Source organism: Balaenoptera acutorostrata, chromosome 15, assembly GCF_949987535.1.
Source record: "Balaenoptera acutorostrata chromosome 15, mBalAcu1.1, whole genome shotgun sequence".
In the NCBI taxonomy this organism is placed as follows: domain Eukaryota; kingdom Metazoa; phylum Chordata; class Mammalia; order Artiodactyla; family Balaenopteridae; genus Balaenoptera; species Balaenoptera acutorostrata.
The window spans coordinates 15,078,429-15,092,716 of record NC_080078.1 but is presented as its reverse complement, the minus strand read 5'-3'; the positions used below and the strand labels follow the sequence as shown (position 1 = coordinate 15,092,716).

At 46.2% G+C, this 14,288-nt stretch overlaps 2 protein-coding genes across 10 annotated transcripts in view; both read left to right on the top strand.

The window, feature by feature from the left end:
* The window catches only part of CRCP (CGRP receptor component), an 86,541-nt gene extending 81,766 nt beyond the window's left edge, over positions 1-4,775 (top strand). For all 3 annotated transcript variants that reach the window (XR_009005384.1, XR_009005382.1, XR_009005381.1), the window contains one exon: positions 3,260-4,775. The gene's annotated coding sequence lies outside the window, so the exon portion shown is untranslated. The remainder of the gene's footprint in view (positions 1-3,259) is intronic.
* Positions 4,776-11,352: 6,577 nt separating this feature from the next.
* Positions 11,353-14,288, top strand: part of TPST1 (tyrosylprotein sulfotransferase 1) — a 115,876-nt gene continuing 112,940 nt past the window's right edge. For 5 of the 7 annotated variants that reach the window (XM_057530042.1, XM_057530043.1, XM_057530040.1 and 2 more), the window contains exon 1: positions 11,362-11,584. The gene's annotated coding sequence lies outside the window, so the exon portion shown is untranslated. Of the gene's footprint in view, positions 11,585-14,288 lie in introns of all 7 variants that reach the window. The other 2 variants (XM_057530041.1, XM_057530039.1) reach the window with 2 other exon arrangements.

The window sequence follows — 14,288 nt, the reverse complement described above, 5'->3', positions numbered from 1 at the left end:
ATGCAACACATAGATGATGTGAATCAAAAATGTCACCTGCCCTATCAGTAAACAAAGGATGCTGCAGCCATCAAGCCATCACATTACAGACACCCCCCGAGGGTGAGCCCTGTGGGAACTCAGGATGGGAAAGAACTGGATACTGGCCCTGGATAGCTAAGGTGCCTATCAAAGGAATGATTTCAGTGACCCCAGACTCTTACATCTTCCCATATATAGAAAAGCACTAAATTCATTACCTTGAGATGTCTGGTTGTTTTCTTTAATTAACAGTATTTTTTTTTTTTTTTTTGAGTATAGAAAGCGAGATTTATTAAGTACACTGCAAGGGAACAGCCGGCAAGACCAGGAGGGTCTGCCAACAGTAATCTTTTTTTTAAAATTAATTAATTTATTTATTTATTTTTGCCTGTGTTGGGTCTTCGTCTCTGTGCAAGGGCCCTCTCCAGTTGCGGCGAGCGGGGGCCACTCTTCATCGCGATGCGCGGGCTTCTCACTGTCGCGGCCTCTCCCGTTGTGGAGCACAGGCTCCAGACGCGCAGGCTCAGTAGTTGTGGCTCACGGGCCCAGCTGCTCCGCGGCATGTGGGATCTTCCCAGACCGGGGCTCGAACCCGTGTCCCCTGCGTTAGCAGGCGGATTCCCAACCACTGCGCCACCAGGGAAGCCCCACGAGTAATCTTTTGATGTGCCAGCTACCAGGTCTTTGTTGCTAAACGCCTGTGTACCCTGGATCCTCCCTGACCTCTTTGGAGCCGTCCCTCAGAGCCGTCTGCGAGGCTGCTCCCGGGCTTGAGTGCTCAGAAAGTCCTCCGAGGGACTTTCCTGGCGGTCCAGTGGCTAAGACTCCGCACTCCCAATGCAGGGGGCCCGGGTTCAATCCCTGGTCAGGGAACTAGATCCCACAGGCCGCAACTAAAAGATCCCGCATGCTGCAACGAAGACCCAGCACAGCCAAATAAATAAATAAATATTCAAAAGAAAAAGAAAGTCCTCCAAATGAAACATAATTCTCAACTTTTAGGTTGTACATTTTTTTTTCCGTAGACAATGAGAATGAAAAAAATGGTTGTGAAGGACATAATTGGGACAACTGGGGAAATTTGAATAGGGACTGTATATGTAGATAGTAAATAGTATCATATCAATGTTAAATTTCCTTCATTGGATCATAGTACAAGAAAATGTCCTTATATTTAGGAGGTACCAATGAAGTATTTAGGGGTAAAGCGACACAAGACACAATGTCTGTAATTTATTCTCAAATGGTTCAATAACTAAAAATAATGATAATTATAGCTAGCTAGCTAGATGGATAGAGAGAGATATTAAAGCAATTGTAGCAAATGTTAGCAATTGATGAATCAACAGTCACTTGGTAAGGGTACATATATTGGAGTTAATTGTACTAGTCTCACCAATTTTTTTCTAGTTTAAAAAATTTCAAAATAAAGTAAAAAAAAAAACAACTTTGTGAACTATGGAGATGTAGAACGAAGTGAACTGCTGATTTTTCAGGGAGATGCTGTCCCATCATTCAATTTAATCCATCTCAGCAAACATTCCAAGGCCTCTTATGGGCCCATAAACAGTGTTGGGTGTTGCAGGGAAAATTCCATCCCCCATCTAAGCAGCTCCCTATCTGATGGGGGTGAGGGGGGAGAACCAGACAAATGCACGAAGAACAAGAATACAAAGTAGAATGGGAGAAAGGCCTTAAGAAAGGTGTAAATTGGGACACAGGTCACAAGAGTCACAGAGATGAGACCCTTCCAAGTGGAGTTGGCATTTCAGTGTAATGTAAGGTTGGCTGAATTTGCACTGGTAGAGTTGCACTGAGTTTTCACTGGCTGGGTTGAGGAGTACAACACAAGTAGAAGACTATGCATGAGCACAGGACCAGAGTGGAGACAGGGGCACAATGAGTGGTGAGCAAGTCTTTGTTGCCTTGAGTGCCTTTGTTAAGTATGTGTAGGAAAGGCAGTGCTTGTCTTCTGCTCTTCTTAGGTTCAGTGGCTGTAGCCTGAGAATTAAACTGACAAACAACACATTACAGGCATACCCTGTTTTTTTGTGCTTCGCTCTGTTGTGCTTCACAGATACTGTGTTTTTTTTACGAATTGAAGGTTTGTGGCAACCCTGCAAGGAACAAGTTTATTGGCACCATTTTTCCAACAGCATTTGCTCACTTCATGTCTCTGTGTCACATTTTGCTAATTCTTGTAATATTTCAAACTTTTTCATTATTATATTTGTTATGGTGATCTGCGATCTTTGATGTTACTGGTTGCTTTTTTTAATTTGGCTGCGTTGGGTGTTTGTTGCTGCGTGCGGGCTTTTCTCTAGTTGCGGCGAGCGGGGGCTACTCTTTGTTGCCATGCGCGGGCTTCTCATTGCAGTGGCTTCTCTTGTTGTGGAGTACAGGCTCTAAGCGCGGGGGCTCCAGTAGTTGCGGCACGCGGGCTTAGTAGTTGTGGCTCGCGGGCTCTAGAGTGCAGGCTCAGTAGTTGTGGCGCACAGGCTTAGTTGCTCCACGGCATGTGGGATCTTCCTGGCCCAGGGTTCGAACCTGTGTCCCCTGCATTGGCAGGCTGATTCTTAACCACTGTGCTACCAGGGAAGTCCTGATGTTACTATTATAATTGTTTTGGGAGCCATGAACTGCGCCCACGTATGATGGCAAACTTAATCAATAAATGTGTGTGTTCTGACTGTTTCACCAACCAGCCATTCCCCCATCTCTCTCCCTCTTCTCAAGACTCCCTATTCCCTGAGACACAGCAATATAGAAATTAGGCCAATTTATAACCCTACCATGGCCTCTTAGTGTTCAAGGGAAAGGGAGAGTTGCATGTCTCTCACTTTACATCAAAAGCCAGAAGTGGTTAAGCTTACTGAGGAAGGCATGTTGAAGGCCAAGACAGGCCACAAGATAAAAACCTCTTGAGCCAAACAGTTAGCCAAGTTGTGAATACAAAGGAAAAGTTCTTGAAAGAAATTAAAATTGCTATTCCAGTGAACACACAAATGATGAGAAAGCAAAACAGCCTTTTTGCTGATGTGGAAGTTCTTTTTTTAAACATCTTTATTGGAGTGTAATTGCTTTACAATGGTGTGTTAGTTTCTGTATATAACTAACAAAGTGAAACAGCTGTATAACAAAGTTGTATAACAAAGTGAAACAGCTATACGTATACGTGTATCCCATATCCCCTCCCTCTTGCATCTCCCTCCCACCCTCCCTTATCCCACCCCTCTAGGTGGACACAGAGCACCAAGCTGATCTCCCTGTGCTACGCGGCTGCTTTATGGAAGAAGTTTTACTGGTTTGGTTAGAAAATCAAATCAGCCACAACATTCCCTTAAGCCAAAGCCTAATGCAGAGCAAGACCCTAACTTTCTTCAGTTCTGTCAAGGCTGAGAGAGGTAAGGAAGCTGCAGAAGAAAAATTTAAAGCTAGCAGAGGTTGGTTCATGAGGTTTAAGGAAAGAAGCCTACTCCATAATATAAAAGTGCAAGGTAAAGAGCAAGTGCTGATGTAGAAGCTGCAGCAAGTTATCGAGAAGATCTAGCAAAGATCATAAATGAAGGTGGCTACACTAAACAACAGAGTTTTCAATGTAGACAAAACAGCCTTCTATTGGAAGAAGATGCCATCTGAGACTTCCATAGCTAGAGAGGAGAAGTCAACGCCTGGCTTCAAACTTCAAAGGATAGGCTGATTCTCTTGTAAGGGGCTAATGCAGCTGGTGACTTGAAGTTGAAGCCAATGCTCATTTACCATTCTGAAAATCCTAGGGCCCTTGAGAATTACGCTAAATCGACTCTGCCTGTGCTCTATAAATGGAACAACAAAGCCTGGAATGACAGCACATTTGTTTACAAATACTGACTACTTTAAGCCCACTTTTGAGACCTACTGCTCAGAAAAAAAGAATTCCTTTCTAAATATTACTGCTTATTGACAATGCACCTGGTCACCCAAGAGCTCTGGTGGAAATGGACAATGAGATTGATGTTGTTTTCATGCCTGCTAACACAACATTCATTCTGCAGCCCACGAATCAAGGAATAATTTTGACTTTCAAGTCTTATGATTTATGAAATATAGCCATAGCTGCCATAGATAGTGATTCCTCTGATGGATCTGGGCAAAGGAAATTGAAAACCTTCTGGAAAGGATTCACCATTCTAGATGCCATTAAGAACATTAAGAATATTTGTGATTCATGGCAAAAGGTCAAAATATCAACCTTAACAGGAGTTTAGAAGAAGTTGATTCCAACCCTCATGGATAACTGTGAGGGGTTCAAAACTTCACTGGAGGAAGTAAGAGCAGATGTGGTGGAAATGGCAAGAGAACTAGAATTAGAAATAGAGCTCGAAGATGTGACTGAATTGCTACAATCTCATGATAAAACTTTAATGCTTGGAGAAGTGCTTTTCTGTATGAGCAAAAAAAGTAGTTTCTTGAGATGGAATCTACTCCTGATGAAGATTCTGTGAAGACTGTTGAAACGACAACAAATGATTTAGAATATTATATAAACTTAGTTGATAAAGCAGTGGAAGGGTTTGAGAGGATTGACTTCAATTCTGAAAGAAGTTCCACTGTGTGTAGCATGCTATCAAACAGTATTGCACGGCTACAGAGAAATCATTCATGAAAGGAAGAGTCAGTCAATGCAGCAGACTTCATCGTTGTCTTATTCTTAAAAATTGTGCATTTTGAGACGCTTCACATTCTGTCTATGGAATATATATCTCTCTAAATAAACTTACTCTCACTTAACTATGGCTTGCTCTTAAATTCTTTCCTGTGCAAAGCCAAGGACCCTCCCTTGGCGGTCCCAGGGACTCATCCGAGACCTGGGATATGACCATTCTCTCATCCCCATTCTCCTGCAACAGTTGCATGTCCCAAATTGCAGTTCTTTGCTGCTCCTTGATAAACTCATTTTGCTGATAAAAATAACTGGCTCTTTTATTGTTTTAGATGAACAAATATAAGCCGAATAAAGGCAGCTGGGACTGACTTGTTCACTGCTGTGTCCTCAGCACCTAGAACAGTGCCTGGGTGCAGGACATTGGTAAATCCCCAGTGCTGGAGTCCCCCAGATCCTGCTGGGAGTAGCACGCTCTTCGAAGAAGCTGCTTGCCCTAGGAAAGGGACCTGGGAGGGTGGCAAGAAACTGGTAGCCTCTGCAGCCTCTTTAACCAGGGAGGGAAAACCAAAGCCACAGGAGAAAATGGCCCTCTTGAATTAGACCACAGGAGGCCTGAGCAAGCTCTGTCCAAGAGGCAGGGCCCAGGAAAAGTCTGCACTGGTGTCATGGGTCGGCATCCATGGGCAGAGAAGGTTTGGCTGCTCCCTGGAGCATCTCCCATCCGGGCCCCTCCCCTCCCTGGAGCTTTTCTCCACTGAGGGTCAGAGACTTGCCTCAGATGGAGGCAGACCCTGTAGCTACTCCAGCCAATACGCAAAAGCACCCAGCATCTCTCTTTTGTGTAACCTAAACCCCTCATCCTGAACTTCCAACTTAGTGGTTCTGACACCTGGTAGGGGAGCAGAATTTACCTGGGAGCTTTTTTTCTTTTTTTTTTAAATGTAGTGTAACGAACATACAGAATAGTGCACATGTGTGTATAGTGTGATCAATTTTCACAAAGTGACCAAACCAGGTAGTTCCCAAGTCAGGAAACAGGATATCATCAACTAGCCTCTCTGAAGTTCCCCAAGTGCCACCTCCTAGTCGCTACCCCCATCTCTTTCCCTTGGGAGTCGGGGGGATCCTTCTCCCAGAGTTTCTGCTTCATAAAACTGACCTGATGCCCAGCGTCTATTTTACAAAGCTGCACAGGTGGTTTACTTGCATAGCTAAGTTTGGCAACTACTCCTGGAAGTCATATAATCTTCTTTGTCGTAAGTGGAACCAGAGGCAGCTTTGCTCCCAGTCTTCGGCTCAGCACCAGTAGCTGTCTAGCTGGGTTTACCCGTGAAGCAGTGGGCATTTCCTGCATCTGGGGTCTGCAGAGCACGGCGGGGCAACTTCTGGACTCAGGAAGCCCAATTGGTTGGTTCCAGCCTGGGCATGTGGCCCTCCCTCCCCGGCGGGAGTTGCACTAAGAGGTATTTTTGGAAGGTGCAGGAATTCTGTAACCATTTGGAAAATGCCTGCTCATAGGCTGGGCTGGATTCTCATTTTAAAATGCTGATGTGGCTGAGGGGCCTGACCTGGCCAGTTTTCCTGGATCTAGGGGTGGGGAAAGTAAAGAGGCATGCTCATTTTTTTCCCTTTTTCTTTAAATTGTATCACCATTTTCTTTTTGTCTCAAATCCCTCTAACCCACAAGCTTCAAGAGAATTGTGAGGTGTCTCCTGCAGTTCATGGGCTCTTTGATGCTGCTTGCAGGTAAGTGTTTCATCTTGTCTCAAGTCAGCCAGGGCTCTGGGGTCACTTCAAGTCGAATGAAAGTTTAACCCACAATTCCCCATCAAGGATCTTTGGCTCTGGAGCCCTCACCTGGAGTCTCCCTGCCCTTCCAGGCAGGACCCTGAGTGCCCTCCTACTCTCTTTCCTGTGTCTCTCTCTGCTTTGCCCTGCTGCCTTCATCTTTATCAAGAGCAGCAGCTTTTGTTTTTTTAAATTAAGTATAGTTAATTTACAATGTTGAGCTAATTTCTGCTGTACAGCAAAGTGATTCAGTTACACATATATATACATTCTTTTTTATATTCTTTTCCATTATGGTTTATCACAGGATATTGACTATAGTTCCCTGTGCTATACAGTAGGACCTTGTTGTTTATCCATTCTCTATATAATAGTTTGCATCTGCTAACCCCCAGCTCCCACTCCATTCCATCCCTCCCCCTCCCCGCTTCCCCTTGGCAACAAGTCTGTTCTCTATGTCTGTGCATCTCTTTCTGTTTCGTAGGTAAGTTCATTTGTGTCATAATTTAGATTCCACATATAAGTGATATCATATGGTATTTGTCTTTCTCTTTCTGACTTACTTCACTTCGTATGATAGGTCCATCCATGTTGCTGCAAATGGCATTATTTCATTCTTTTTTATGGCTGAGTAGTATTCCATTGTATATACGTACCACATCTTCTTTATCCATTCATCTGTTGATGGACATTTTGGTTGTTTCCATGTCTTGGCTATTGTGACTAGTGCTGCTATGAACACAGGGATGCATGTTTCTTTTTGAATTGTAATTTTGCCTGGATATATGCCCAGAAGTGGGATTGCTGGATCATAAGGCAGCTCTATTTTTAGTTTTCTGATGAACCTCCATATTGTTTTCCATAATGGCTGCACCAATTTACATTCCCACCAACAGTGTAGGAGTTTTCCCTTTTCTCTATACCCTCTCCAGCATTTGTTATTTGTAGACTTTTTAATGATGGCCATTCTGACCGGTGTGAGGTGGTACCTTACTGTAGTCTTGATTTGCATTTCTCTAATAATTAGTGATGTTGAGCATCTTTTCATGTGTCTGTTGGCCATCTATATGTCTTCTTTGGAGAAATGTCTATTTAGCTCTGCAGTTTTTGCTAATCATCCATTCACTCACCCATCCATTCATTCAACCAGTGCCAGGCCCTGTGCTGGGGACAGCATGGAGGGTCAGGCTGACAAACCATCTTCTGTCATCACCATTTCTGCCCTTACCCTTGACAACTCTTTGTCCCCACTTCTCCACTTCCTCCCAAGGCCATGTCCGTGCTCTCTGAAGGACCTCTGTTCTTCCCTTGCATGGCAAAGGTAGCCTGCCCTCTCCATTATCTGTGTCCAAACCCCTTGCACCCGACCCTCATTTCCAGCTCCCTTGGGCTGAGACAGAGAATAAAAAAGTAGAACCTGGCATGATTCTCTTCCCCAATTTTCCATTTCTGAGGTCCTCCCCGTCCCTTCCACCTCCCACCTCCACCACTATCCTCTCTCCACGCCAGAGCCTGGAATGGAAGTGCCATGAGTGGGGAGCTGCTGTACTTTTGTCCTTCCAGGGAATTCCCTGGCAGTCCAGTGATTAGGACTCTACGCTCTCACTGCCGGGACCCCAGGTTTGATCCCTGGTCGGGGAACTAAGATCCTGCAAGCCATTCAGCGTGACCAAAAAAAAAAAAAAAGAAACCAAAGCAAAGCCAACAACCCCCCAAAATAAAAGTGCTGGAGGGCTGGGCTGCCTCTTCAGTTCTCCTCAAAGCCTGAACATTCTTTGGTGTATTGCACGGAGACTCTCCTTCCAGGAGGTGAGATGACTGTAGGAAGGTGTCCTCACTTACTCTCAGCCAGGCCTGCTTGCTGAGAGATGACTCCCTGAAGTAGAAGCCAGGCAAAGGTTGAACTAGAAGAGGGCAGTGGCTTCCGGGTACTCACTGGGGTGTCAGTGAGCACTTGTCTACTTCCTCTCTTTCCTTGGGCCTACCAGCCTGTTTGGAAGAAACAATCTCTGAGCCTTTGAACTGCCTATCAGCCAGGGGACGAAGCTGTCTAGGCCCTCAGGTGAGGTTCTCTGAGTCTGAGCTGATCACCTGGAAGAGGTAAAGCTGGGGAAAGAAAAAATAGATCCAGAGTGTTCAGAGTATGTGTACTCAGTATGAGACTTACTAAATGACACAGAGCGATACATATGTCACATAAACCAGATATTCATATAGGCTTGATCAGTGAGTTTTCCAGAAAAGAGTTCTTTTCTTAAAAAAAAAATTATGTATTTATTCATTTTAAATAGGTAATCCAAGCACAGGGCACAACATTTAAAAAAGTGCCAAAGAGTATATGTAGTGAAAACTAAATGTCTTTCCCTCTCCTATACCCAAGTTCTTCAGTTTCCCTCCCAGAAACAACCACTGTTGCCAGTTTACTGTGCATCCTTTTGGAGATTGTCTGTGAAAATCACGTGTGTGTGTGTGTGTGTGTGTGTGTGTGTGTACTTGAAAAAAATACAAATGGACATATTATATATACTGTTTTTAACATTATTCTTTTCACTTAAGAGTATATTTTGGAGACTTTTTTCTTAATATATATGGGTTGGGGGTAGATTTGGAAAGCAGAAAAACTTGTTCCCATATGACCCTGAGCTTTGCTTCAGATCAAGCAGCTCCTTGTTTGGGGCTGTTTTTTTTTACAGACAGTGTGGTCCCTGGGCCACCTGAAGCTGTCTTGCTCAGGGAGACATCCTGCCACAGGACGGGCAGGGAGTCAACCTCCCTGCCAGATTTCACTGGGATTCATGTCCCCCGTTCTTACTGAATTCCTCACATCTGGAATTTGTTCTCAGAGTTTATATGTGAGATACCAGCAGCAAGCCCCCACCTGGCTACTCAAATTTTTGTTTTCAGGTCTTGTAGGTAGGTGAAGTATTTTCTGGGTATTGTGGAGGTCATCTCAGAGCTGCATTTCTGGCTTGTGGAGAGACGATGGCAGGGGCTGTGTTTAAGGGATTAACGCTCCATGGTGCTGGCCGTGGCTTCAAGATTACTCAGGTCAGGGTGAGCTGCTTCCCTGAAGGGGTCTGGAATGCAGGAGGTGGAATGGGACACAGCTCTTACTTAAAGTTAAAAGATTTGTTAAGCAAACGACTTTGGGTGCAGATGTATCTAGAATCACCTTGTAGAAGGCTGTGTCCTTTCCCTTTCCTCTTGCTTTCTGCCTGCCGATGTTGTTCATTTTCTTTTGATGAGCTTTGTAATCCTAGTGAATCATTTCTGATGCACCAAAGCAGCTTGGGTCAAATCAGACCATCTTCTTCATTTGATTTAAATGTTCCATAGAAAAATATTGTGGTGGGTATTTCTTTAAATTTCCTCAGGTCAAATTGCTTACAAGGTTTTGCCAATTGAATAAAGAGAAAACAGTTAGATATACTGAGCCCTGGTTGTTAGAGCGGCACCACAGCCTGGGGCTTTCAGAGGTTTGTTACCTTATTTGCTCTTTTTAAAAAATAACAGCTTATTGAGATATAATTCACATACCATACAATTCACCTACTTTAAGTACACAATTCAATTTTTTGGATATTCACAGAATTGCGCAATCATCACCACAATCAATTTTAGAAGATTTTCATCAATCACTCCCCCCGCAGAAGCCCCATAGCAATAAGCAATCACTTTCTGTTTCCCCCCAACCTCCTCAGCCCAAGGCATCCACTAATGTACTTGCTTTTTCTATGGATTTGCCTATTCTGGACATTTCATATAAAGGGACTCATGTAATATTTGGTCTTTTGTGACTGGCTTCTTTCACCTAGCACGATATTTTCAAGATTCATCCCTGTGTAGCATGTATCGGAACTTCACTTCTTTTTATGGCCAAATAATAGTCCATTGTGTGGATATGCCATATTTTACTTATCCATTAATCAGTTGATAGACATCTGGGTTATTTCCACTTTATTGGCTACTATGAATAACGGTGCTATGAACATTCATGTACAAATTTTTGTGTGGACTTTACTTGATCTTTACAGCAACTCTCTGACGTACATATTCTACAGACCTCATTCTATAGATAACAAAACTCATTCCAAGACGGTAGACAGGAATTGTGAATACAGCTGTTAGATTCCTGAGCCTATGCTTTTTCCAATGTACGTTCATAGAGTTGAAATAATTGCTTTGACAGAACCTCGTGTGGATATACCTGTAGGTATTGTGAACACGAACGGGTATTTTTCAGTTGCGAAATTTCAGCCCTCTTCCCAACGTCCCCCTTCTCTTTGCCCTTTTCTCCTTTCCTAGTTTTCACTTCTTTCTTTCAAGTATCAGTTCCCCGCCCCTGTGGTGGGGACAGAATCTATCACTCACTTTGATGTGTAATGAAATGTGTGAATCTGATATTTATATTTTTGAGTCACCCCAATGAGATGAAAGCTCCTCTGCCAGCAGCAAGCACAGAGGCGGTTATCTGAAGCAAGGACAAGCAGAGAGAGGATTTCTTGGAAAAGCTCATTCTCCTGTCCTGTCCCAGGGTTTCAAGGATGAAGGGCACCCACATTGGAGGTTGGGGCTACGGTGGACAGCCACCTGCCTCCGGCTCCCCTCCAGCTAGGTCGCGCGCACCGTTGCTCGGCAACAACCCGCTCACACAGGTGGCGGCCCCAGAACCCCGAGGGGAGCGCGCACACGCAGGGACGCAGGGACGCCCGGACGGCCCCGACGTCAGACCCACCCCGCCCCTCAGCGCCTGTCAGACCAGGCGGGAGGCCGAGCCCCGCCCCCCTCGGGGAGGGGGGCAGCCAGCGGAACCCACGAATCAGAGAGTCCGACACATCCCCCGGCCGGGCGCCGGGCAACCAATCGGCGCACGCGTGTGATCCCACGCCCGTCCGGGAGGGCGGCTGCAGGCGCTAAGGCGGCGACTGGGGGAGTCGCTGCTGAGGCGGCTGCGGGCCCGGGTCGCGTCGGCGTAGCTCCGCGCGGCCGAGCCGGGCTGGCAGCAGCTGGCGCCTGGCGGTGAGGGCGGGCTCCCGGGGTGGGTGGAATGGCCCTCACCTAGGGCGGTGGGAGAAGCGGCTGAGCCGAGGATGCTGGGGAGGCGGCGCGGCGGCTCCTCACTCATCCCAGGTAAGGGGGACGCCGCGCTCGCTGCGGCTCGGGTCGGAGCGCCGCCCCGGCCCCGCTGTGCTCCCGCCGCCGCCCACCTAGCTCCGAGTCCCGGCCGCCTCTGTCCTGGCATCCCTCGGCCCCAGTCGCCGCCGGCCCCCGCATCTCCTCTCTGCCCTCGGGCGGTTGTCCAGCCCCGCCCCCTCAGCGCCGAGCCCGGCGGCCCGGCCCGGCTCCGGCGCCCACCCCTTCCCCCAGCGCCGGCGTTTCCCTGTCTCGGGCTTCCTTTTGGCCCGGCTGGCCCCCGCCGTGGTCGGCCTCCCGCCCTCTCCCGCCCCCTCCCCGCCTTTCCCTCTCTCTCGCGGGGCTGGCACCGCTTCCCAGCCCCCGCGGTCCTTCGGGGCGCTTGCCGGGGATGAGACGCCCCGGTCCCCCCGGATTGGACTTTTGCCCTCACCTCTACCCGGGCTTCCCTTCCTCAGTCTCACCCCATCCTTGCCTCCTATACGGTGTCCTCTGGACATTTCACTCGCGCCCTCCCACCCCCACGCCATGTGTCCCTGGGTTTTGCCCTTTTGCTCCCAGTTGCCTTCCTTTCCCAACTCGCCCCTTCTCCCTTCGCTTCCATCAACCACCGTCGCTAGCACTTCTTTTCCTTTACACTGAAACCTTCAGACACCGCGACTCTCCTGAATGCCCGGTCTATAGTTTCAACACTGTAGTTCGTCTTTCAGTGAGCTGCACCCATAACGTCTCAAGTGTGTTGTCCAGAGTCTGGCACACAGTAGGCCTGGTACATGGCAGGTGCTCACACGTGTTACCATCTTCCTCCTTCCAGGCCTTTGTACTCTCCAGATGGTGGTAGCAAGAGGTCCAGTATCCAAAGGGAATTGATGCGCTACCTGAAGAGTGGTATAGGAGGTGGCGGGATGAATTAGTGAACTCCAAGTGTGATAGAGATTACATTGTCAGTTATTTACTCACTGCAGTCATCCCGAAGAACTGAATTCTGCTCTCTTTGTGCCATGTGTTGTTTTATAATAATTGGCTTTGTAAAGTATTATTAACAACGTTTGCAATGTAATTGCCCCCTTAACCCCCGCCCCGCCTCCCCATCTGGTGTTTGCTGAACCTTTATTTTTTAGGGAAGAAAGAGCCCCTAACTCCTAGTTGAAATAGCATTGTGTGTAAGAAGTATTTCACGTGTTTATCTCCCAGCTGGATAGTCCAGTCTGCAGTGAATTTTCATCCTTTAAGAGCCTGCCGGGAGGAATCAGGTTCAGATTTCTTGGAATCAGCTGTTGAAGGGACCAAAAATGCTTAGGAGTGGAAGTTCTGACAGGTTCTCTAAGAGTGAAAGAGGAATTAGCCACCCCCGCCCCCCTTTCTGGCTCTCAGAGGAAATGACTATAGTCGATTTTTAAAAAGAGTAAAATAAGTTTGACTTTTTAAAATTATAAAGGCAGTGTCACTGGCCTGAAGCCATTCTTGCCACATTTGCTCTGATGGTTTCCAAGCCTGGATGAATGAAACAGTTGGCTTTTTCTGCTCCTAGGGTCTCCAGAGCAGGCTGGAGGAAAGTGTGTAACTGAGCCGCTGGTGCTGTTGTAGACTTCTGGATCCCAACTTTACTTGCACTGCCTGGAGATGCTTTGACTTACTCCTCAGCTTCCTTTTATGTACCCACACCTAATTGCTGTCTATAGGTTTTTACCGTTCTCCTGTCCTTGTCCTACTCTTGACTTCTCTACATTGCTTATCTTGTCTCCTACTTCACAGAAGAAATAGGTGGGCATCAGCCCTGAACTCTTAAGGGTGTGTCATTTTTCTGTGTGCTTATACCTCTCTGATACCTGATCTCCTTTCCTTTTACCAGAGGAAGAAGGTGTTACTTTCTAAGGCTAACTAACATCTTGCCTATTCTATATTCTCTCTCTTTTTCCCAGCCTGCACACATGCTCAGGTTTTCACCAATCAAAACAAACAAAAACATTGCTTTGATATGCTTTCCCTCAGATTAATGTGGTATTCCTTAGGGTTTTATTTTCTGTTCTTTTCTCTGTCCTCTAATTTCCTTGTGTGATTACACCTCCCTTCATGGCTTTAAGTAGCACCTGTATATTTTTGGTTTTCAAAGATGTATGTCCAGTCCGCATTTTTCTTGAACTTCAGGTGTTTCGTATTTTCGTCTGTCTATTGGGTAACTATACTTGGATACTTGGTACTTCAAACTTGGTTATTTTTTCCTTTCTGTTCCCTCATCTTGCTCATAGCTGCGTCAAGCACATCCACAAGCTTCCTATTTTAGGGTCTTCACCCTAGAAACCTTAGAAGCCTCTTCTTTCCTATCATTAAGTCTACCATAGATCCTGTTGTTCCTACCTGAAATCCTTTTCTTTCTCTCCTCATTGCCAGAAGATTGGTTGAGGTCTGGGTTATGTTTTTCCTGAACAGAGTAGGCCGTTTTCAACCCAGGCTCTACTTTAAAACCACCTGGGGAGCTTTTAAAGGTTAAGGATGAGGGGATCAAGGCATCCAGGAGATTCTGATTCTTGGTCTGGTGTGGGGCCAAACCTTTTCATTTAAAAAATGTTTCTCCTCTTGTAAAAATAAAATACAGTGTGTGTGTGAAAAAAAAAAAAGTTTCTCATGTGGCAGTAATAGGCAGCTAGGGCTGAGAACTGGCTTGAGAGCTCTAAGAGGGAGTGAGAACCCTGAGGAACTA